This window comes from Lissotriton helveticus, chromosome 11, assembly GCF_964261635.1.
Source record: "Lissotriton helveticus chromosome 11, aLisHel1.1, whole genome shotgun sequence".
NCBI classification, from domain to species: domain Eukaryota; kingdom Metazoa; phylum Chordata; class Amphibia; order Caudata; family Salamandridae; genus Lissotriton; species Lissotriton helveticus.
The window spans coordinates 938,325,066-938,348,512 of record NC_136072.1 but is presented as its reverse complement, the minus strand read 5'-3'; the positions used below and the strand labels follow the sequence as shown (position 1 = coordinate 938,348,512).

General features: G+C 49.4%; 1 protein-coding gene across 6 annotated transcripts in view; it reads right to left on the bottom strand.

The window, feature by feature from the left end:
* Window positions 1-23,447, bottom strand: part of MORC2 (MORC family CW-type zinc finger 2) — a 597,165-nt gene that overhangs the window by 92,750 nt on the left and 480,968 nt on the right. The window lies entirely within an intron of this gene.

Below are 23,447 nucleotides of genomic sequence, written 5' to 3'. Positions count from 1 at the left end.
GTACCAGACCTTCTTTAAAGAATGTATTTGAAGATAATCCATAGTAGAAAAGAATCCTTGACAACAAAGTCATTTAATGAAATGAAAAAACACAGAATCTGAGCAGAGCTCAGAGGAGACTCCCTTAGCACAACGTGCGGTAGAAAATCTGAGGAACTGAGGCTCCTGCCAGGAAGGTTCTAGAGGGAGGTGATAGCTGATTGGCTCTTCTCTAGAGTTTGGTCCTTTTTACAAAAGGACATGGATATGTTACTAAGGTGAGGCCTTTAGGCCTACTATTCTCTATGTATGTCTATAAGACATTACTTTTCTATGTACCGGAGACTCCCGTCTCGACGACGGGGAATGATTCAGGCATGTGAATCTATGAAAGACACCCATAATACTGGATAATATTACCAAGGAAAGCCATGGAGGCCCCCAACTTGCGGGTGGAGTGGGCTATGGGGGGGATCGTTAAAGTGCGCTTAGCCTTGTGATAGCAAATCTGAATACACTTAACGATCCACCTGGCTATACCTGCTTTGGAAATGGGGTTACCTTTGTGCTGGGCCGAAAAGGCAACAAAGAGTTGTTGTGTCTTCCTAAAATCTTTGGTCCTATCGATGTAGTACATCAAAGCTCGTTTGACGTCAAGAGTGTGGAGCATTCTTTCGGCTACAGTTTCTGGGTTTTGAAAGAACGCGGGCAGTTCAATGGTCTGATTGACATGGAACTGTGAAACCACCTTAGGAAGAAATTTAGGGTTAGTGGGCAGCTACACCCTGTTCGAGTGAATTTGTATGAATGGCTCTTGTACAGTGAGCGCCTGGAGCTCACTAACACGTCGCAGAGACGTAATGGCTATTAGAAAAGCCACTTTCCATGTTAAAAACTGTACCTCGCACGAATGCAGAGGCTCAAAAGGTGGGCCCATCAGCCTGGTGTGGACCACATTAAGGTTCCATACAGGAGCTGGCGGGGTCCTGGGAGGGATGACCCGTTTTAGTCCTTCTAGGAAGGCTTTAATGGCAGGCACTCTGAAAACAGAGAGATGCTGCCTGTTTTGGAGATAAGCCGCTATGGCGGATAAGTGTATCCGAATGGAAGCATATGCCAGATTGCATTTGTAAAGATGTAACAAATAACAGATGATGTTGTGAGTGGATGCATCTAGCGGGTTGATGTTGTGTTCTGTACAGTAAATGACAAACCGCTTCCATTTTGCTGCATAGCAAGCTCTGGTGGTGGGCTTTCTTGCCTCCCGTATGATATCCATGCAGTCGGGAGGCAAGTTAAGGTAGCCAAATTCTAAGACTTCAGGAGCCAGATCGCCAGGTTGAGCTGTTGCGGGTCTGGGTGCTGAATGTCGCCATGGCTCTGCGTCAAAAGTCTGGGCGTGAGGTGCAGCCTTTGATGCGGTACCATGGAGAGTTCTAGAAACGTGGTGTACCATGGTTGGCGTGCCCACGTTGGAGCAACCAGGATGAGTGTCATCGAGTGTTGCTTTAGCTTTCGTGCCACCAGCGGTATGAGAGGTGCTGGGGGAAAAGCGTACGCAAATCTGCCTGACCAGTTCATCCATATCGCATTGCCCTGCGACTGTGGGTGAGGGACCCTGGCAGCAAAGTTTTGGCATTTTGCGTTTTCCCTTGTGGCAAACAGGTCCATCTCTGGATGACCCCACTGCTGGAAGTACGGGTGGAGTACTGATGGATGTATCTCCCACTCGTGCATTTGGTGGCTGTACCTGCTGAGCAGATCCGCCATCTGATTGTCCTTGCCCGGGAGGTGTTCCGCCATGAGGAAGATGTTCCTCTGAATGGCCCACTTCCACATGCTCTGAGCCAGATGAGACAACTGTGGAGAGTGTGTACCTCCCTGCTTCTGAATGTAGTACATGGCTGTCATGTTGTCCGTCCGGAGCAACACGACTTTGTTGCACAAATGTACTTTGAATGCCTTCATCGCCATGAAGATTGCCATCAGTTCTAGGTAGTTGATGTGCATCTTCTTTTGCTGCGTTGTCCATAGTCCCTGCACCGTGTAGTGGAGTACATGAGCTCCCCAACCCTGGAGAGATGCGTCCGTCGTCAGGATAATTTGTGGCACAGGCTCCTGGAACGGTCGGCCCTTGCAAAGGTTGTGTGGATTCCACCAATGCAGAGAGTTGTATGCCCGACCGGTTACCAACACTAGGTCTTTTAACTGTCCGTGAGCCTGATTCCACTGACGTGCCAAGCACTCTTGAAGCCACGCATATGTAGCCTCGCGTGCGGGACTATGAAGATGCAGGAGGCCATCATGCCTATCAACTGCATGAACACTCTTGCTGGAAGCGAGTGTTGCGGTCTGAACTTCTGGATGAGCGACTGAATGCTGTCGATCCTCACAGAATTCGGCTGAGCCGTGGCTGCCAGAGTATTTATTGTCGCGCCCAGATACTGCCGCACATGGGCTGGCTGAAGGTGCGATTTGGGATAATTTAGTGAGAATCCCAGACTGTGAAGAAGGTGAATGGTGTGGGACATGTTTGCGGCGCACAGCTGGGCCGACTGTGCTTGGACAAGTCAGTCGTCCAGATAAGGGTAAACGTGAACGTTTTGCCTCCTGAGGTGTGCAGCCACTGTCGCCAGGCATTTCGTGAACACCCTGGGCGCCGTGGTCACCCCGAAAGGTAGGACCTTGAACTGATAATGCCGACCCTGAATGGTGAATCTGAGGTATTTTCGGTGTGATGGATGTAGTGGAATGTGAAAATAGGCATCCTTGAGATCCAAGGTTGCGAGGAAGTCTCCCTGGTTGAGCAACGGAAGAACTTGCTGCAGCGTCAGCATATGAGAGTGTTCTGAGAGAATATACTGGTTTAGGGGTCTGAGGGACCCGTCCTTCTTCGGGATTAAGAAGTACAGGGAATACACTCCTGTGCCTTCTTCCTCCACCGGCACGAGCTCGATTGCCCCTTTTTGCAGCATGACAAGTACCTCCTGCTGCAATAAGTGCAAATGCTCTGTGGACATAGGACAGTGTTTTGGTGGTATGTTGGGTGGAGTGGATGTTAACTCCAGACAATAACCGAACTGGATAAGTTTCCTGACCCACCTGTCTGTGGTGATGGATTTCCAGACTGGCAGGAACTGCTGGAGTCTCCCCCCGACCGGTGTGGTATGGTCGGGGGGCAGCGGCAGGGCGTCACTGTTTGTTGGTGGCAGAGGAACGGGAGTTGTTATTTCCACGGCCTCTGCCCTTGGCACTGTTGCCCCGATAGCCGCCTCTACTCTGCTTGGTGTAAGAGGACTGCGCCCCACCCTTAGTGTATTGCGTTTGCTGGGACATCTGGCCTCTGGAAACACCTCTATTGCCTGAGCGACGAAAAGTACTGCCCCTAAACTGTTGGGACTGGAGAGCTCCCATGGACTTTGCAGTCTCGGTATCCTTCTTTATTTTTTCCAGAGTGGTATCCACCTCAGGACCAAATAACCTATCAGGGTTTACCGGCTGATTGAGGATGGTGGTTTGTATCTCTGGCTTGAAACCGGAGATTCTGAGCCATGCCTGACGTCTCAGCATCACACTGGTGTTAATGGCCCTGGCCGCGGTGTCCGCCACGTCCAGTGCACATTTAATAGACGCGTTGGAGATGAGCTTCCCTTCCTGAACGAGCATCTCCGCTGCCTCTTTATACTGATCTGGTAGATGTTGTAACAGGGTCTCTAGTGTGTCATAGTGCGCCCTGTCATATCTGGCCAAGAGTGCCTGAATGTTTGAGATACGCCAGATATTGGCTGCTTGAGCTGCCACCCTTTTCCCTGATGCCTCCAGCACTTTAGATTCCTTGTCAGGGGGAGGAGCATCACCAGTGGTTTGCGAATTCGCCCTCTTCCGGGCATTAGAAACGACCAGAGAGTCCAATGGCAACTGGCCCTTGATGTAGGTAGGGTCGCCAGGTGCCGGCTTATATTTCTTTTCAATTCTAGGGTTGATCACCCTGGCACGTGTGGGTTCCTTAAAAATGTCTGCAGCATGTTTTAGAACCCCTTTCAACATTGGGAGAGTTTTGACAGTCTTTTCTGCCGTGGAAAAGGTATCAAAGAGGAAGTCCACGTCAATAGGGTCAGCGTGCAGCTCTACGTCGTGGTTTTTAGCCGCCCTCTCAATTAGAGCATTAAATGCCGCAGAATCATCAGTAGGAGAGGGTTTGACATTGTACACCTGAGTGTCCGGGGCAGTTTGCGGATCCCCTGGGTCCCCTGCATCTGCCCAAGAGTCCTGGTGATCCTCAGGATCAGTGTTGGCAGGAAAGTTATACTCCTCGTCATCACCTTCCCCAGCCTCCACATCTGAATAAGTGGGTGAGGGTGTAGCAACTCTTGGAGTCCGTGGAATAAGTGGCTCAACCAGAACCGGGGAATCCGTAGAAGGCTTCTTGCGCTTCAAAGGAATCGTGTAGGACTCCAAAGGCTGTGTCGCCGTGATCTTTCTCTTGTAGAGGGTAAGTTTACCGGTGTCGGCGTCGATAAGTGTTCCGACTGCTCCTCCATCAAGGGTTGTCGATGCTTCAAGCTTCCAAGCTGCTGAGAAGGCTTCGACCCTGCAGACCCTTGCACGGGCGCTTTGGCGACCGACCTTGGTGCGAAGGCCTTCGGTGCCACCTTCGGCAGCAACGTAAACAAGAGTGGCGTCGAAGACTTTGGCGTTTTGGCAGCCTGCTTCGGGGTGGAAGCATCCTTCGGATCGACCGCGGAAGCCTTGTTCTTGATGCGTTGCAGTGAGTCCGACACCTGCTTCGTAAAGGAAGCGGACGGTTTTGTCGGCCCGACAGACGTCCTCTGTCCACCAGCGTGTGAAGACTCGAGCGTCGATGTTTTGGTCTTCTCCTGCCGAGGTACACGATCATCCCTCTTAGGTGCGCCGTGTCCGCCTTCCGCGTCGACGGCCTTCGGCGCCGACGACTTCGGGTCGGCGGCCTTGACTCCTGGGTTTGGGGCCCCAGTCTTCGGCTCGACGCCCTTGACCGATTTTGTATCGACGCCCTTGACCGACTTTGGCTCGACGCCTTTGGTCGACTTCACCGGGTCGACAGCTTTCTTCGGCTTCGGCTGCCCCGACGTATCGTAAGACGAGGAGGCGGCCAGAGGGACAGACCTCTTCTGTTTCGACGGCGTCTCCATCACTTTCGTTTTCGTCGACACGGAAGGTTTCACTTTCGGTTTCGATTTGACTAACGTCGGCTCCGCAGAAGTGTCCGTAGCCGGGCCCGTAGGCGAGGCCGTGGATCTGGGTGTAAGGTCTTGGGTAAGGCCGTGTGGCGATCCCGCGACCTGAGCCTTTGTGATTGTTCGAACGGGGCATAGCTCTTCGCCTGAGCTATTTTCCATGGCCCCATAGGCCTCATTGTCGTCTCCTACCTCGTCGACGACTTCTTCTGCATCGAGTGCTTCGACGTCCGCGTCGTAGTCGATCTCCTCCGCCGGAGGTGAAATCTGCATATGAACTTCTTGTTCGTCTGCTTCTTCTCTCCCGAAGATGTCCACCGGTGCCGGGGCCGACTGCTGGGCCTCCAGGCGCGCCACGCGCCGAAGCCGAATCGTCTTCTTCGATCGAAACCTGGAACAAGCCATACAGTTGGCTTCATCGTGGTCCGGCGACAGGCACTTGTTGCACACCGGGTGGACGTCGATGTGGGGATATTTCGATCCACACACGGGGCATTTCTTGAACGGACTCCGTTCCATGATGTGTCGTCGAAAGTCTCGTTGCGTCGACTGGGCCTCGAGCACCGAAGAGCCACGCGACTCCTCGGGATGTCTGACTCGGGAACTGAGCCGGAGCAGAGCTGGGCACCGAACGCAAAACAATACCGACGGTATAGGAAAAGGCCTTCAGGCCTCAAGAAAAGTTTATATCGATTCCGAACTGGAGATAACGAATATACATCCGAACCCAATGGCGGAAAAAACAATCTGGGGATGGAGTCGATGCCCATGCGCACTGTAGTCCAGGGGAGGAGCCACCTATCTCGTGATACTTCAAAGACTCTTCCAGGACAACAATGTGCAATCATCCGGACCCAACACCAGGCGGCGATCTATGCTATAGATATGAATTCAGCAGCCCACATGCCTCGAACTGTATGATGTTTAGGATCCATTTGTCTGAAGTGACCTTCCTCCATTCCTAGATGAAGTCTCTTATTCTTCCCCCTACCTGTTTTGAGTGTTTGAGGTACTGCTTGTCGTTGAAAGTTTTGTTGCATCTTCTCCTTTTGTTTTTCCGCCCACCCTGAGGTGTTGCTAGGGTGGGGGTCTGATGCATGGCGGAGTCATTTAGTTGAGGGCTGTTGTCCTCCCCTCCGTGTCTGTCCTCGTCCGTTTCTGCGCCCTCGAAAGGACTGTCGCCGGGGTTGGTACTGCCAGTTCTGCTGCTGCTGGCCTTGGTTGTTCCCTTGGTAGCCTTGCTGTAACATTTGGTGCGATGTGGTCGGCATGTTGCCTCCACTTCTACCACCCGGTCTCCTTGTGGGTGTGCCTCTTCTCATCCTCCTGAACAGCAGCGCTCCCATGGACCTTGCGGTTTCATTGTCCTTCCTGAGCTGTGTCAACTTGTCGTCCACTGGTGTGCTGGACAGTTGCTCTCCATTGAAGGGTGTATTTAAGATGTTGCTTTGACCTTCGGCTTGAATCCTGAAATTCTTAGCCATGTGTGTCTTCTCTCAGTCACCCCAATCATCATTAGCCTGCTAGATGTTTCTGCAGCATCCAGCGCCGATTTTAGGCATGCGTTCACCAAGTTCTTTCCTTCCCCTACCAGGTGAGCAGCTCTCTGTTGGTACTGATCTGGTAGGTGCTTTAGGAGCTGTCCCACTTCCTCCCAGTGTTGGTATGTGTGCCTGTTGAGCAAGGCGTTGGAATTTGCAATGCGCCACTGTATGGAATATGCTACTTACCAGTATGCATCTGTTCTTGGCATGTAGGGCTGCTGACATTCATATCTGTGCATAGATCGCTGCCTAGTGTTGGGTCCGGATGATTGCACATTGTTGTCCTGGAAGAGTCTTCGAAGTATCACGAGATAGGTGGCTCCTCCCTCGGACTACAGTGCGCCTGGGCATCCTCTCCATCCTCAGATTGTTTTTCGCCATTGTGGCAGAGATGGAGTATAGTACAGTAAGAGATGTCCATGCAAAGAGTGAATGCTACAGCTGCGACAGGCACCGGGGAGGCGGGTGGGCGATATGAATGTCAGCAGCCCTACATGCCAAGAACAGATGCATACTGGTAAGTAGCATATTCCGTTCGAGGCATGTGGGCTGCTGAATTCATATCTGTGCATAGAATGTATAGCAGTAACTCCCCTAGCGGTGGCTACCTGTGTCAGCTGCAGCAGTCTGGAAAAGAGTTTTGAGAACAGCCTGTCCTACAGCAGCTTGCTGTTTGGAATGTACATCTACACAATAGTGTTTGGTAAATGTATGTGTGGTTGACCATGTGGCTGCTCTACAAATTTCGTGTAAAGGAATATTTCCAAGGAAAGCCATGGATGCTCCTAGCTTGCGTGTGGAATGCGCCCTCGGGGGAACTGTTAAGGTGCGTTTTGCTTTTAAATAACATATCTGGATGCACCTAACGATCCATCTGGCTATACCTGATTTTGAAATAGGGTTGCCTTAGTGTTGTGGTGAGAAAGCAACAAACAACTGTTTTGTCTTTCGAAATGCCTTAGTTCTATCTATATATTATAGCAGAGCTCTCTTGACATCTAGAGTATGCAAGGCCCTTTCAGCTACTGTTTGTGGGTTTTGAAAGAACACTGGCAGTTCTATGGTTTGATTTATATGGAAATGGGATACCACCTTTGGCATGAATTTAGGGTTTGTTCTGAGAACTACTCTATTTGCATGTACTTGAATGAATGGCTCTTGAATAGTTAGGGCTTGCAGCTCGCTAACTCTTCGAAGTGAAGTAATGGCAATAAGGAAAGCCACCTTCCAAGTAAGAAATTGTAGTTCACATGAGTGTAGTGGTTCAAAGGGTGGTCCCATAAGTCTGGTTAAAACAATGTTCAGATTCCAGACTGGTGAAGGTGGGTGTCTTGGAGGAATTATGCGTTTAAGTCCTTCCATAAACGCTTTAATTGCTGGCACCCTAAATAGTAAAAGGTGTTGCCTGTTTTGAAGATATGCTGCTAAAACAGCTAAATGTATCCTGATGGATGAGTAGGCTAAATTGCAACGTTGTAGGTGCAAGAGATAGCAAATGATGTCTCGAGTAGAAGCATCAAGTGGGTTTATATCGTTGTTACTACAGTAAATGACGAAACGTTTCCACTTAGCTGCATAACATGCTCTGGTAGTGGGGTTTCTTGCCTCATTGATAATATTCATGCAGTCTGGGGGCAAGTTTAGGTATCCAAACTCTAGGACTTCAGGAGCCAGATTGCCAGGTTCAGCTGTTGCGGGTCTGGGTGTTGGAGTTCTCCATGGCTCTGAGTTAGAAGATTGGGTGTGAGTCGCAGTCTTTGATGAGGCACCACTGACAGTTCTAGGAACGTTGTGTACCATGGTTGCCTCGCCCATGTGGGAGCAACTAAGATCAGCGTCAGCGAATGTTGGCGCATTTTGCGTGCCACTAGCGGTATTAATAGAGCTGGGGGAAAAGCGTACGCAAATTTGCCTGACCAGTTCATCCATATCGCATTGCCCTGCGACTGTGGATGTGGGAACCTGGTGGCAAAGTACTGGCATTTTGCGTTGTCGCTTGTGGCAAACAGATCTATCTCCGGGTGTCCCCACTTCCGGAAGAATGGTTGGAGCACTTTGGGGTGAATTTCCCATTCGTACATCTGCTGGCTGTACCTGCTGAGCAGGTCGGCTACTTGATTGTCCTTGCCGGGGAGGTGCTCTGCCATGAGAAACATGTTTCTCTGAATGGCCCATTTCCACATTGCTTGAGCTAGATGCGACAGCTGTGGTGAGTGTGTTCCTCCCTGTTTCTGAATGTAATACATCGCTGTCATGTTGTCCGTCCGGATCAACACAGCTTTGTTGCATAAGTGTGTCTTGAACGCTTTTAGGACTAGAAAGATCGCCATCAACTCCAGAAGGTTGATGTGTATCCTCTTTTGTTGTACAGTCCAGAGTCCCTGTACTGTGTAATTTAGGACAAGGGCTCCCCATCCTAGCAGGGATGCGTTCGCGGTTAACACTATTTGTGGGACAGGCTCTTGGAACAGTCGTCCTTTCCAAAGGTTTTGTGGATTCCACCAATGCAGAGAGTTGTATGCGCAACTGGTCACCAACACTAGGTCCTGTAATCGCCCCTGAGCCTGGTTCCACTGCCTTGCTAGGCATTCCTGGAGCGGACGCATGTGTAGCCTGGCATGAGGGACTATGAATATGCACGAGGCCATCATGCCTATTAGTTGCATAAACACTCGAGCTGGTAATGAGTGTTGAGGTCTGAACCTTTGGATCAACGTTTGCATTCTGTTGATCCGTGCTGCATTGGGATATGCTTTTGCTGCTAGTGTATCTATTGTTGCTCCCAGGTACTGTTGGACGTGGGAGGGTTGCAGGTGCGACTTTGGGTAGTTTAGCGAAAAGCCTAAACTGTGCAGGAGATGGATGGTCTTTGACATATGGTTGGCACACTGCTGGGCTGATGGCGCATGTATTAGCCAATCGTCCAGATATGGGTACACATGGATGTGGTGTCTCCTGAGATGTGCCGCCACTGTAGCTAGGCATTTGGTGAACACTCGTGGAGCTGTTGTGACACCAAATGGTAGGACTTTGAACTGGTAGTGCTGTCCTTGAATGGTAAACCTTAGATACTTTCTGTGAGCAGGGTGTATTGGTATATGAAAGTATGCGTCCTTGAGGTCTAGAGTTGCTAGGAAGTCTCCCTGGCGAAGCAATGGTAAGAGTTGTTGGAGAGTGAGCATATGAAAGTGCTCTGACAAAATGTACAGGTTGAGGGGCCTGAGGTCCAATATTGGTCTCAGAGAACCGTCCTTCTTTGGAATAAGGAAGTATAGTGAGTATACTCCTGTTCCTTGATGTTGGAGTGGGACTGGTTCTATGGCCCCCTTTTGCAGCATACTGATGACCTCTTGCTGTAGTAGCGTTATATGTTCCTGTGACATTGGACGGTGCACGGGTGGTATGTTGGGTGGTGTTGAGGTGAGTTCTAGGCAATAGCCATGTTGGATAATTTGCCTGACTCACTTGTCTGTAGTGATATTTAACCAGACTGGCAGAAATTGTTGTAGTCTTCCCCCGACCGTTGTTATATGGTCTGGGGTAGTGCCAAGAAGTCACTGTTTGGTGTTAGTGGAGGATCTATTTTCATTGCCTCCACGACCTCTGCCTTTGGTATTATTTCCTCTGTATCCACCCCTGTTAGAGTTCTTGTTGCATGTGGATTGCGTGTTACTTTTGTAGGTGGAGGATTGCTGTGATGTTCCACTGCGCGCTCCACCTCTATAATTTGAGCGACGAAAGGAGCCTCTGTGCTGTTGGGACTGAAGGGCTCCCATGGACCTTGCCGTTTCTGCGTCCTTTTTCATTTTGTCCAGAATTGAGTCAACCGCTGGACCAAACAAAAAATCTGGGTTTATGGGCTGATTAAGAATAGTGGATTGGACTTCATTCTTAAAGCCTGATATGCGAAGCCATGCATGTCGCCTAAGCAGAACGCTTGTGTTGATCGATCTGGCAGCTGTGTCTGCCGCGTCTAGAGCACATTTAATTGAGGCATTTGTGATGAGCTTTCCCTCCTGTATAAGTTCATCTGCCTGATTTTTGTAAGGCTCAGGTAAGTGTTGGAGAATTTCCTCTAAACTATCATAGTGGGCCCGGTCATATCTGGCCAGTAAGGCCTGTGTATTGGCTATTCTCCAGGAGTTTGCTGCCTGAGCTGCTACTCTTTTGCCTGATGCTTCGAAAATCTTGGACTCCTTGTCAGGAGGAGCAGCCTCTCCAGTAGTCTGTGAATTTGCACGTTTTCATGCGTTGGATACCACTAAGGAGTCTAGAGGTAGTTGCCCCTTGTAAATGTAAATGTAAATGTAGTTGAGCTTATATAGCGCACAGCTACCCGCAGTGGGTTTCCCGGCGCTTGCTTAGGGAACCCTTCCTGGTATTCCCCTGTGAGATAGCAGGGTATCCACAAGGTGAAAGTCAGGCATCCCGCCGCGAGGGGCTGTTGTGGAGATTAAGCAAGCTATTGCCCAGAGTCGCAGAGTGTGAACCTGTGAGTCGAGGAGGCACCGGGGCGAGAATTATCGAGTCCGTGGAATTTTTTAGCCCAAGACCCGCCGAGGCGGGGAATTGAACCCTGGTCCAGGACTGATCTCAGCTTCCGGGTCTGCTGCCTCTAGCCCCTGAGCCACACTTCTCCACATGTATACTCCCTTGATGTATGTAGGGTCTATAGGTGCAGCCCTATATTTCTTTTCAATTCTAGGGTTTATGACACGTGCCCTAGCAGTGTCCTTAAAAATGTCAGTTGCGTGCTTTAAGACGCCCTTCAACATGGGGAGTGTTTTGAAATTTCTTTCCGATGTTGTTAATGTATCAAATAGAAAGTCTTCTTCAATGGCATCAGAATGCATATCTACATTATGGTAGCTTGCTGCTCTATCTATTAGAGAGTTAAAAGCCACTGTATCTTCTGTGGGTGATGGCTTAGTTGGAAATACTGTAGGGTCTGTAATGGGCAGAGTCCCCTCAGTGTCTGGTTCACCTCCCCCACCCCATGGCTGTGAGTTGGGGTTTTCATATGGGTTTTGTGGATAACCAAACCCCACATCTGCATCCTGATCTCCATCATGTAGTCAGAGCGTGCAGGTGAGCCTGGGGCATGTGGAGTAGTAGGCATAGCTGGAGAGATAGGTTCAAAAAGTATAGGAGAGGTAGCAGAGTCTCCCTTTTTCTTGAGTGGAATTTTAGAAAAGTCTTCAGTAGGCAGATGTCTTTTCTTTTTTGTGTAAGCAACCACTTTCCCAGTTTTTGGGTCAATATATAGTTTTGACTTGTCTTCTGTGGAGGGGTCTGGATGGATAATCTCTTCTTCCACAGTTTTTGGCCTTGGTGCCGAAGGTTTTGGTTTGACCTTTTTCGGTTCGATGCCTTTAATGGGTTCGACCGCTTTTGGTGGTTGGATCGGTTTTTCAACAGGTTTTGTCGGTTGGACGTCCTTTACAGGCTTTACCACCTTCTTCGGACCGAGCGGTTTCGTCAGTTCGGTAGCGTGTTTAGGTGTTATCGGTGTCTTCGGAGCCTGCGGCTTTGGCTCGATGCCCCTCTTTGGATCGATGGGCTTCGGCTCAACCGATGGTCCACCTTAGGTTTCACTTTTGGTTCGACGTTTGTCTTGGGCGTAGGCCTTTTGCTGTCGTCGACCGTTTTTTTGCCTTTGTCGATAGTTGAGCCAGATTTGCTCGATTCGACGTGCTTTGTCTTGGAGGTCGAGTCGACGTGCTTTTGTTTGGGGGTCGATTCGACGTGCTTTGGCCTCGAGGTTGTCTCGACGGCTTTTGGCTTTGAGGTCGACTCGACGGCTTTTGTCTTCGATGTCGAATCGACGGTCTTTGGCTTCGAAGGTTGTATTGGAATAGTGGCCTTCGGGTCGGTGGCTTTGGCTTAATCACCTTCGGTTCGACAATATTTGGTCCGAAGACGGTATTGTCGACGATTTTCGGTTTCAATGGAACCGTTGTCGTATGTCGTGTCTCCGAAGGCTCTTTTTGTATGTTCTTAGCCGGGCGGTATGGCGGGGCTGTAGAACAAGTATGTTGGTCTTGGCTAAGGCCTGCTGGCGATGCCTCGACCTGAGTCTCTGATATCGGTGTACTGTCTATATGGGGCGGTGTACTCCCGGTTCGCCCCTCGTCGTCATCGGAGTCTTCTTCGACAGCTACGAGGTCTCGATCGTATTCTTCTAGATCAACGATTTGTTCTTCCTCGTCGAGGTAATATTCGGAGTCGTGCTCCGAGTATTGTTCTTCGTCTTGATCCGAGTTGTAGGAAGGTGGATATCTGACTATGGTTACCCCCAACTTTTTGCCTAGTGTTTTGCTGGTTTTTGACTTAGTTGGCCTGGGATCCTGCTATTCAGGACCCCAGGCTTCCTGCTCTCTCTGTTAAAATGGACTCCATGTACCCTAGGTACATATCTAATTGGATACTGAGTCACCTTATCAGTCCCTGTACAGTGTACCTTAGGTATCCAGGGCATAGGTGTACCCAGGGCCTACCAGGGGCTGAAGCATGTATTATGCCACCCCTGGCTGGCCACCTAAACAGACACAACTGGCTGCACAACAGCTGGGGCAAGGTGGTGTAATCACCCTTTGATTTAATATAGTCCCTATATCTAAACCTAAAATGGACACATATATTCCTATCAGTCACTCCTATGGAAGACCTTATCAATCCTGAAGGCAGAGTGCTTGGAGTTATGTGAGATGGTGCTCTGGCATGAGCTGAGCCCGTTTGCAGCTTGCGGAACCAAGTCCTAATAGCTGTTCCATGATAACGCTATACCATATACTCTTAAGTGCATTATAATCCTCGCGGTTAAATGCCAACTCTGGTATAAAATTATCAAAACATGTTGAGTAAGGTGTCATACGAATTGGAATACTACCCCCTCGCCAATTCTGGAGACAGGGGTAGCATTCCACCCTACTAGAGGGACACGACATGTATGTAACTGAGAACCCCGGTTAAAGTTAACTCGAGCCTTGGCATCACAAAATGGATGCTGCCACCACAGACACAAGTCTGACCTCCTGCTGCTGGGAGTCCTTCCAGCGAGGGTGGCTTGGACAAAGGGTTTCCTGCCTTGGGAGGTGCTAGCACAACCCCAGACAGGATTTTGTGTATTGGGTAGGGTAGGCTTGAAAGGAATGAGACATGCCCGGGGCACACAAGGTGTCCTGTGCATACACCAGTTCCAACCAGTTGCTGGGGCATCCCTGCCCCAGCTCTGGCGGGAAACCGGACAAAGGATAGGGGGTGTAACCACCCCCCTTCCTGGTCCCACCCAGGGGAGGGACCTAGTCAGTAGTGCAGCCCCCTTTAGGAGAATAAAGGTAGGAGCTGGTCCCATTCCAAATTAGATTATCCTGAACTATTCAACAAGAAGAAACTCTGGCCTTCGACGTTCTGCTCCACAGAAGACTGAAGAATCTCCCCTGTGGGCAAGGAGTGTCCACCCTGCACAAGCAGGCACCATCAAGGGTCCAGCGGCTTCCCTTTGTCGTCTTCCCTCGAGGATCCAGACTTCAGAGCCCGACGAGACCCGGATTCCCAGACCTCTCCGACCTCAACTCACATCTGCAGCAAAGCTGAGACCCGTGGGTGCGACGAGACACGTGGGAACGGCCATCTTGGAAGAAACTGCACTTCGCTTCCAGCACGACTCCCGAGGTAAACTCGACCAAGTGCTTTGGGGACTGAGAAGCCCCAGCCCCGAGCAGCCCCTGCACCGAAGATCAGCCCTCCAGCATCCACGAGATCTGCGTGGGGCCCTTCTGCTTGGTTCCTGCTCGACGCGTTGTCTGGTCACTTGCCTGCTGGCTGGTGACCTCCTAGACGACGAACTTTGAAATCTTTGCTGCTGGTCTGGTTGCTCCAGACTGGCCCTTGCTCCCTTCCAAAAGAGGGGCACCCCGGACTCTCCTAGTCCACACCAAACGCTTTCTTCACTCACCGCGTGGGTTGCCTTTGCCAAGGCCTGTTGACGCCGATTCCGGATCCAACACCGCCGACAGCGAGAGCCTGCGTGGGACAGCTCGTGCCTCCATCCTGGTCGTCGAAGACACCTCCTGGTCCACGTGGCTGCAGAGTCAAGCGTCCACTCTTCACCTGATCGCGACGTCGACATCTGGTTCCTTCCTGGTTCCACTCCAGTCACTGGCTAGTGACTGTGAACATTGTCCCCTCTGCTTTCAGGTCTTCTTCTTCACCAATCCACCCTTGGATTGCACCGGACATCTTCCTCCTGGTCGCCTGCGGCATCCTTTCTTTCAGGCTCCATAGACTTCAACGCGAGAACCCGACGCACTTTGACACCTGTGCACACGCAGTCCGTGGGTGAGGTAACAAGAGCATTTCGGTGCTCAAGGGTAGTTTAACTGTCCTAGTGTCCAGTTCCACAGTCGTCGTTGTCCTAACTAGTCAGGATTGTCCGTACTTACCTTAAACTTGAACTGTACTGTCCATAGACGTTGTTACGCATCTCGCGTGTGAGTTCACACTCTGCACACGCGTTCCGTGGGCCTCCTACTACTTACCTAGTGTTAGGGTAGCGTGGTCCCAACGATCCTACAGCCTCTGGACAGCTCCATTCTTTCTATAGACTTTCACATTCCACTTACTTAGTATATGGTTTGTCGTGCCCCTAGGGCACCATTGTAATTTCGTGCAACTTGTCGTATTTTTCAGAAGAGATTGTCATGTGCTTAGCCCTCTGACCGCATAAAGAGTTCAGAGGTGTTGTTATTAATAAATATACTGTTTATTTTCATAACAACCTGTGTGGGGTCCTTTCATCTGGTATTCAAAGGGTTATATTGTGGTAAAACAGCTGGCTTCACATGCCAAAAGAGTTTAGCCTAAGACTGCTTTGTCCATGCTACCATTAGGATAGCTGGTCTATAAGGTTGACTTACAACCAATCACCATAAGGGTTGTTTGGACTGATATATGATGCTCACTAGTTCTAGTGATCACCTTGTATCAGGCCAACTTCTCACACGAGTCTTCGGCGTTAACTAGGTCTTCCTCATCGTCGAATATATTCTCGGGCTCTGGTGCCGACCTCTGCATTTCTTGCCTCGCCGCCCGTCGATTCCGGATCGTCTTTATCAACCGAAACTGGGCACAGGCTAGGCAACTATCTTCATTGTGATCTGGAGATAGACATTTGTTGCACACTGGATGCTTATCTGTGTGCGGGAACCTTGAGTTGCACTGCGGGCAGAATTTGAATGGACTTCGTTCCATCGACAGTCGGTCCACGTGGCGTCGAGAAGGCCTAACGGCCCGATTCGACGACCGGAGTGCAACAGATGTTCAAGAAGTGTATCGGTACCGAGCTCTTAACAATACCGACGGATCCGAAGGCCTTTTGGCCTTTAGAAAAGTTTTTGTTGATTCCGAACTTGGAGTGCTGGAAAGTACATCCGAACCCAATGGCGGAAAAAAACAATCTGAGGATGGAGAGGATGCCCATGCGCACTGTAGTCCGAGGGAGGAGCCACCTATCTCGTGATACTTCGAAGACTCTTTCAGGACAACAATGTGCAATCATCCGGACCCAACACTAGGCGGCGATCTATACACAGATATGAATTCAGCAGCCCACATGCCTCGAACTGCCACATTTCTCTCCACCTTTCTCCCTGTGAGGTCCATCCTCCTACTCTCCTTGTCTCGAGGTGGTCCGGTATTTGTGGGAACTTTGGCCCTCTTCCTTGCCGTTGTTGCAATTATGGAGTTGGCTGGCACTGACCCCTGGATGTATGCAGGGTCTTTGAAGAATGTTTCAATTTTTTTCTTCTGTTCTAGGTGTTACAGCCTTGCATACTGCTAGCTCCTTAAATGCATCTCTTCCCTGGTCCAGCACACTGGGGAGCATGGGCAGGAATTGGCTTCTGGTCTGTTGAGGCAGTAGAGTTTCCAGGAGGAAACATGCCTTGGGTTTCTCCGCCTCCCTTTTCACTCCATAAGTCGGTGCAGCCTTCTGCACAACCATGTTGTAGATCCCTATGTTGTCTGGCGGCGAAGGCCTCGAAGGGTAAGTGTCTACGCCCTCCTCCGGCGATTCAGCGTCGAGATCTTGCCAATCCACGTCTTGTGCCTCCGAGGACATCGAGTCCCGGTAGGATTGCAGATCTTCGTCGCCATCTCCCTCGAAATAGTAGTCCTCTTCTCCCAGTTCCTTGACTGGTTCGGGTGTTTTCGGCGGTTCCGCGTGTTTTGGCAGGATGGTGTATTGGCTCATCTTCTCGTCGAAGTCCTTCTCACGCTGTAGGATGCTCGCCATTACGGCCTCGAGCCTCCTCTTCTTCCTCTCCATCTCGGCGGCATGTTCGGCGTCGAGGGTTGGATCGCTTTTCATCAAGGACGTCGGTCCCTCTTTCCTATGCGCCCTTCTCGAGGGCAAACTTAGACGTCTTTTCGAGGTTTTTCGCAGATTGGGAGTCCTTTTCAAAGGATCCGCTCGGCTGACTCTCTCTGGAGGCTGTTGCTTTCGTCAAATGTTTTGACGGCAGAGATCCATTCGAGGATTTTGCTTCATCCCTACGAGTGTCGCTCAGGGCTTTTGCTTCACTCTTTTGAGCGTCGCTTGGGTGTTTAGGGGTCGACGATTCCCTTACCTTCTTCGACGTTTTCTTATGGTCCTCGACGACCGTGAAATCCTCAGGTCCTTCGGCGATCTTGTCCTCGTCTCCACTGGAGAGGCCCAGGCCTAGAAGCGATGGAGGTGGCCCCTGCTCCTGCATGTCGTGGTTCGCTCTTCTCTGACTCCCCCTTACTCTGAGGGTCTTGGGTGTAAACGCCGAGCAGGCGTTGCAGTCTTCGCTTCTGTGGTCGAGCGGCAAGCAGTGGTCGCAGACTGAATGGTGGTCCTTCTGTGCGTACTTGTGGTGGCAATTTATTTTATTTATTTGCGTGTTTGTTAAGCACTTGAATAAACTCCCAAAGGAGTATCTCCGCGCTGAGAGACACCAGAAGCAAAACCAGGACAGTATACTCGTGCAGAACCAAAGCTCATAAAGTAGCAGATCATTAAATTCATATTAGCTTAGCTGGTTAGACCTGAAACAAAAAAGTTTTCAATAGTTTTCTGAAAACAAGATGCTCAAAACACTGTCTCAATTGGAGAGGGAGGCTATTCCACAAAGTAGGACCAACCACTGACAGGGCTTTGCCACCCATTCTAGTCCTGCCAACCCTAGGTATCCTTAGCAGCAACAACTCGCTTGACCTAAGGGAGCGAGTAGGAACATAAGGGACGAATTTCTTAGCTAAATAGGCAGGGCCTAGATCATGTAGTCCCTTATGTACAATACAGCAAGACTTGAATTTCACTCTTTCGCGGATGGATAGCCAATGGAGTTTCTGCAATAGAGGTTTGGATGAGGATCTGGAGGGAGCATTTAGAACCAGCCTAGCTGCAGTGTTTTGTACCACTTGCAGTCGGTCCAGCACCTCTTCGTTCGCGGACACCAGGAGACCATTACAGTAATCAAGTCGGCTGATCACTAGAGCCTGAACCAGAGTCTTTCTAATAGAGTCCGGAAGGAGTGGAAATATCCTGCGGAGGAGCCCCATCACATGAAAACAGGACCCCACCGTGTTATTTCCATGTTGTTTCATAGTCAACTCCGGCTCCAGGCGTACCCCAAGGTTCTTGATTACTAGTTTAGGTTCAGGGACTGGTCCTAGATCTAAAGGCCACCAATCCGGGGACCATAGAATTTTGGCCTCACCGAAAAGCATCACCTCAGTCTTACCAACGTTGCACTGAAGTAAGTTGGAAGACATCCACTGGGATACTGCTTTCATCCCCTCGGAGAAAGATTGTATAACCTCCGGGGTCAATGATTTAAAAGGAAAAAGCAGCTGAGTATCATCAGCATAAGACACTGGACAGAAACCAAAGGCTCTAGTTATATCTGCCAGGGGTGCCACATAGGTGTTAAAAGAGTTGGACTCAGACATGAGCCCTGTGGCACCCCTTTGGTGATCTTAACCTCATCCGACCGAAATTCCCCCATGGTGACACTTTGGGTGCGGTCGGAGAGAAAGCTCTTTATCCAGTCCAGTGCCTTGCCCCCCAGTCCCTTCACAGTCAGGCGCTCGATCAAGATCTTATGAGAGATAGTATCGAACGCTGCCGATAAATCTAGCAGCACCAGGACAACGGAAACACCTCTGTCCTGGTACATACGAAGATCGTCAGTTATCGACAGCAGAGCAGTTTCGGTACTAAATTTTGGCCTGAAACCAGACTGTGAAGGGTCAAGGCTTCCCGATAATTCCAGGAAGGTGGACAAATGCTTATTAGTGTGCTTTTCGATGAATTTACCCAGAATTGGTGCAAAACTTGAACGGTGTTTTGTCCATACCCGCGCTCAGGGAGCCCCCTGCGAGCGCATTCTCTGTTGAACGTCGAGGTTTTGTTAGTAAAACTTCTAACTCATCACTCCGGGTACCTGACCTGTAGTCCGGTGTAGTTGAAAACTTAATTCTTTGTCGAATATCTTCGATTTTGCTTGAATTCCTCTTCCAAAAACTCTGAAACTCATCGGCAACGATCCAGACCCACCGGCGGAGAAAATAATCTGAAGATGGTTACGAAATGTGGGAGGTTCCGCAGGAAGCGCACAGACGTCACAAAGGACCCCAAATGGTGGGATGTCGACTGCCACCTGGCCCACGAAAAACATTTTTTAAAAGAGAAAAAAAAGACTACAATTCCGGACCCAACCACTAGATGGTGGAATAATGCACAGCATAGTGAATCCAGAAAGATTCATGCTGCAAAAAAACCAATCTAAGGTGTATTCTTCCCCAGGGCATATGGGTTTCGGGGAAGTATCATGAATCATCCTAAAACCAAAAGAACTTCTTTGAAGGAAAATAAGTTGTACTGCATGCCTCTTTGATACATTTGAATATAATTGACATCAACAGTAGAGGAAACTATAAGTGCATGCATACCTTGTTTTGCATATATGCAAAGGATAAACTTAACATTGTCAGACGTTACCAATATTTTTCTGCACTCAATGGAATTGAAGAAAACAGGAAAAAAACGAAGAACTGCAGATGTTCGACTGGTATACCAAAGTCCTCTGAGCCACCAAGGTCTACAGTACATGAGTATCTAACAATTTAAATAGAGCTTGGCCCAGAGTTTACCTGCTCATGGTAGATAACAAGAACACCTCTCCACTGAGTCAGGTATGTAATTGTGACCTTATATCGAGTGAGAAAGCAATACATTTCCCCTTTTATTGTAATCTCTATTCTGGGTTGCTGAGTATTCAGAAAACCACTGCTAAGAAACTTTGCAGTTTGATACTGTGAATCAGCCTTCCTAAGGCTATTAACATTACAGGACACTAGCAACATAAGCAGGTACCCATTATTGTTTCAAAAACCTACATGCTAGAAACATGTTCCAACGGAATAATGGCTTTATAATGGCAAGATGATGTATTTCTGATGTCTGCCTAATGAATAAGTTACTTAACTTCGGTAACAATATATCTGTAAGAAACATTAATTAGTTATTGATTCCTTACCTTAGAATTACCCTCAGGCGTCAGACTGGATCCGGAAAGTTTTTTTGTCAGCAGTACCTGTGCTCGTCGAAAGGTGGCATCAGTCGGCTCTGCTTCTGTCGTTGGCGTCGTGGTCGCCGGGATGGCGTCGCAGTAGCTACTTAGATTACGCCCTCGCGCGCTGACATCAGTTCTGTACACAATTTTCCGCACTAGAAACGCAGAGCCATGCAAGACACTGACCACTGGTGCACAAAACTAAGGCGCTGAAAGGATATCCTTAACACTAGTAATCAGTTTGCAGAACGGGGAGGATAGGTGGGGCGGTAAGTAATTATAACTAATTAATGTTTCTTACAGATATATAATTACCGAAGGTAAATAACTTGTTCATCGGAAAGAAACACGTTAGTTATAGATTCCTTACCTCAGAATAGATACCCCAGCAATACCAACCCCGGTGGTGGGTCTGCGAACCAAGATCACACCAGAAATTCCTGGAGAACAGAACAGCCAAAGAAGCTCTCTCTCCGGACTTGGCTGTCCAGATAGTAGTGTTTTGTAAACGTGTGCAGTGATGCCCAAGCATCTGCCTGACAAATGTCATGTAGAGGAACTCCTCGTCCCAAGGCAGTAGTGGCTGCCGTCACCCTGGTGGAATGGGCACATAGCCCCACAGGAGGCTCCTTCTTAGCCATAGAATAGCATGTTTTAATACACAAAACGACCCATCGAGAAATGGTTTGCTTGTGTACGGCCCGACCTTTCTTGGTGCCTACGTAGCCAACAAAGAGTTGGTCATCCACCTGGAACTGTTTTGTGCGATCCAGATAGAACAAAAGAGCACGTTTTGGGTCCAGACGGTGGAGCCTCTCTTCCTCTTTCAAAGGATGCGGAAAGAAGGTGGGCAAAGTGATGGTCTACCCGATGTGAAAGGCAGTGACAACCTTAGGAAGGAAGGATGGACGAGTCCTGAGAACTACCTTTTCCGGATGGACAGACCGGAAAGGAGGCTTGGAGGAAACAGCCTGGAGCTCATTCACTCTTCTGGCAGATGTGATGGCTACCAGGAAAGCCGTTTTAAGTGTCAGAAGCCTCAAAGGACAGTTGTGAAGTGGCTCAAAGGGAGCACACATTAAATAGGTTAAGACTAAAATAAAGTCCCACTGAGGCATAATGAAGGGAATAGGAGGAAAGAAATGATTAACAACTGGGGACTTGAAAAGAGAAGGTTGATCTGGAAGCTGAAGGAAGGCAGAGATGGCCGAAAGATAGCCCTTGATAGTGCCCAGAGCAGAGCCCTGCTGGGCCAAAGAAAGAAGAAACAAGAGGACCTCAGAAAGAGGGGCAGAAAGGGGATCCACAGCCTTTGCTGTGCAACATGCCAAAAAAGTGTTCCACTGGCAGGCGTATACCGTCTTAGTGGTGGGACGCCTGGCTGCCAAGATTACATCGCAAACCTCGGGAGGCAGGTCAAAAGACGTCAGCTGACGCCGCTCTATCTCCATGCAAGGGGGTGGAGGCTGGATGGGTTCGGGTGGAGGACCGTCCCCTGTTGCTGCGACAGATGTTCCTCCCGAAGAGGCTGGCGGATCGGAGGATCGATGGCCATGTTGAGCAGTTCGGGGTACCAGACTCTTCGTGCCCAATCCGGAGCCACAAGGATGACTTGGGCCCGGTCGCGCTTGATCTTCTTCAGCACTATGGGCAGAAGTGGTATAGGTGGGAAGGCGCACAACAGACAGCTGTGAGAAAGTGCCCTCTTTCTTGCATGGTATGCCCCCACTTTTTGCTGAATTGCTTACATTCTTTGACTGAGTGTGTCCTGGGCTCCTGCTAATCAGGTACCCAGGGCCTATGTTCCTTCCCTAAAACTGCATTGAAGCCTAAACCTAATTGGCATCTCTGGCCACATGTCAGCCCCTGGTAAATGGTACCACAGGTACCCAGGGCACTGTGACCAGGGAAGACCTCTAAGGGCTGCAGCACTTACTGTGCCACACTTCGAGGCCCTGTACCCTGACACCCTGCCTTTGCAGGCTGCGTGTCTTGGTGCAGAACAAAGTGAAGAGTCGACATGGCACACATCCCCGTGTAATTATTGTGGCCAGGTTTTCATCACCTGGACTCAAGCATGCACTGCTATTTTGATATACTTCATTGAACAAACAATCTAAAGTGTTTACAATAACTTTTTAGCAATGTTTATTTTCATGTGCTTTATATGCATCCTGATCTCATCATCATCATTGCATATTTCATTTGTATTCAAAAACAGTTTCACAACAATCACGGTTTTTAAACAATCGCTGTTTTTAACAAATCATTATATAAATGCTTGTGAATCTTCGCCCTTCGCCCAATGCATTTCGGGACGCACTGTCCCTTTGTCAGGGGCAAAAACCGGTTAATAAAACATAATATCAGCTTTCCGTGCTCATCTGAGGCGTAATGCACAGCAACTTAAGAGTTTGATTATATTACATTTCCACCAAATACATTAGATACTTAAGGGTCAGATCTTAATGGGTAAAACCCAATTCAGCCTTACATAACCATATTGAATATGCTACTTACCAGTATGCATCTGTTCTTGGCAGGTAGGGCTGCTAACATTCATATCTTAGCATTAGATCGCCGCCTAGTGTTGGGCTCGGATGATTGCACATTGTTGTCCTGGAAGAGTCTTCGAAGTATCCTGAGATAGGTGGCTCCTCCCCTGGACTACAGTGCGCATGGGCATCGGCTCCATCCCCAGATTGTTTTTCGCCATTGTGGCAGGAGATGGAGTGAAAGTGTAAAGGATGTCCATGCTAATGAAATAAATACAATAGTATATCTGCAGCTGCGACAGGCACCGGGGAGGAGGGCGGGCGATATGAATGTTAGCAGCCCTACATGCCAAGAACAGATGCATACTGGTAAGTAGCATATTCAGTTCGAGGCATGTGGGCTGCTAAATTCATATCTTAGCATAGAATACATAGCAGTCCCTCCATCAGCGGCGGTTGCCCGTGCCAGCTGCAGAAACCTGAAAAAGTGTCTTGAGAACAGCCTGTCCTACAGCTGCTTGCTGCTTGGAATGCACATCAACACAGTAGTGTTTTGTGAAGGTATGTGGTGTGACCCACGTGGCTGCTCTGCAAATATCCTCTAAAGGAATG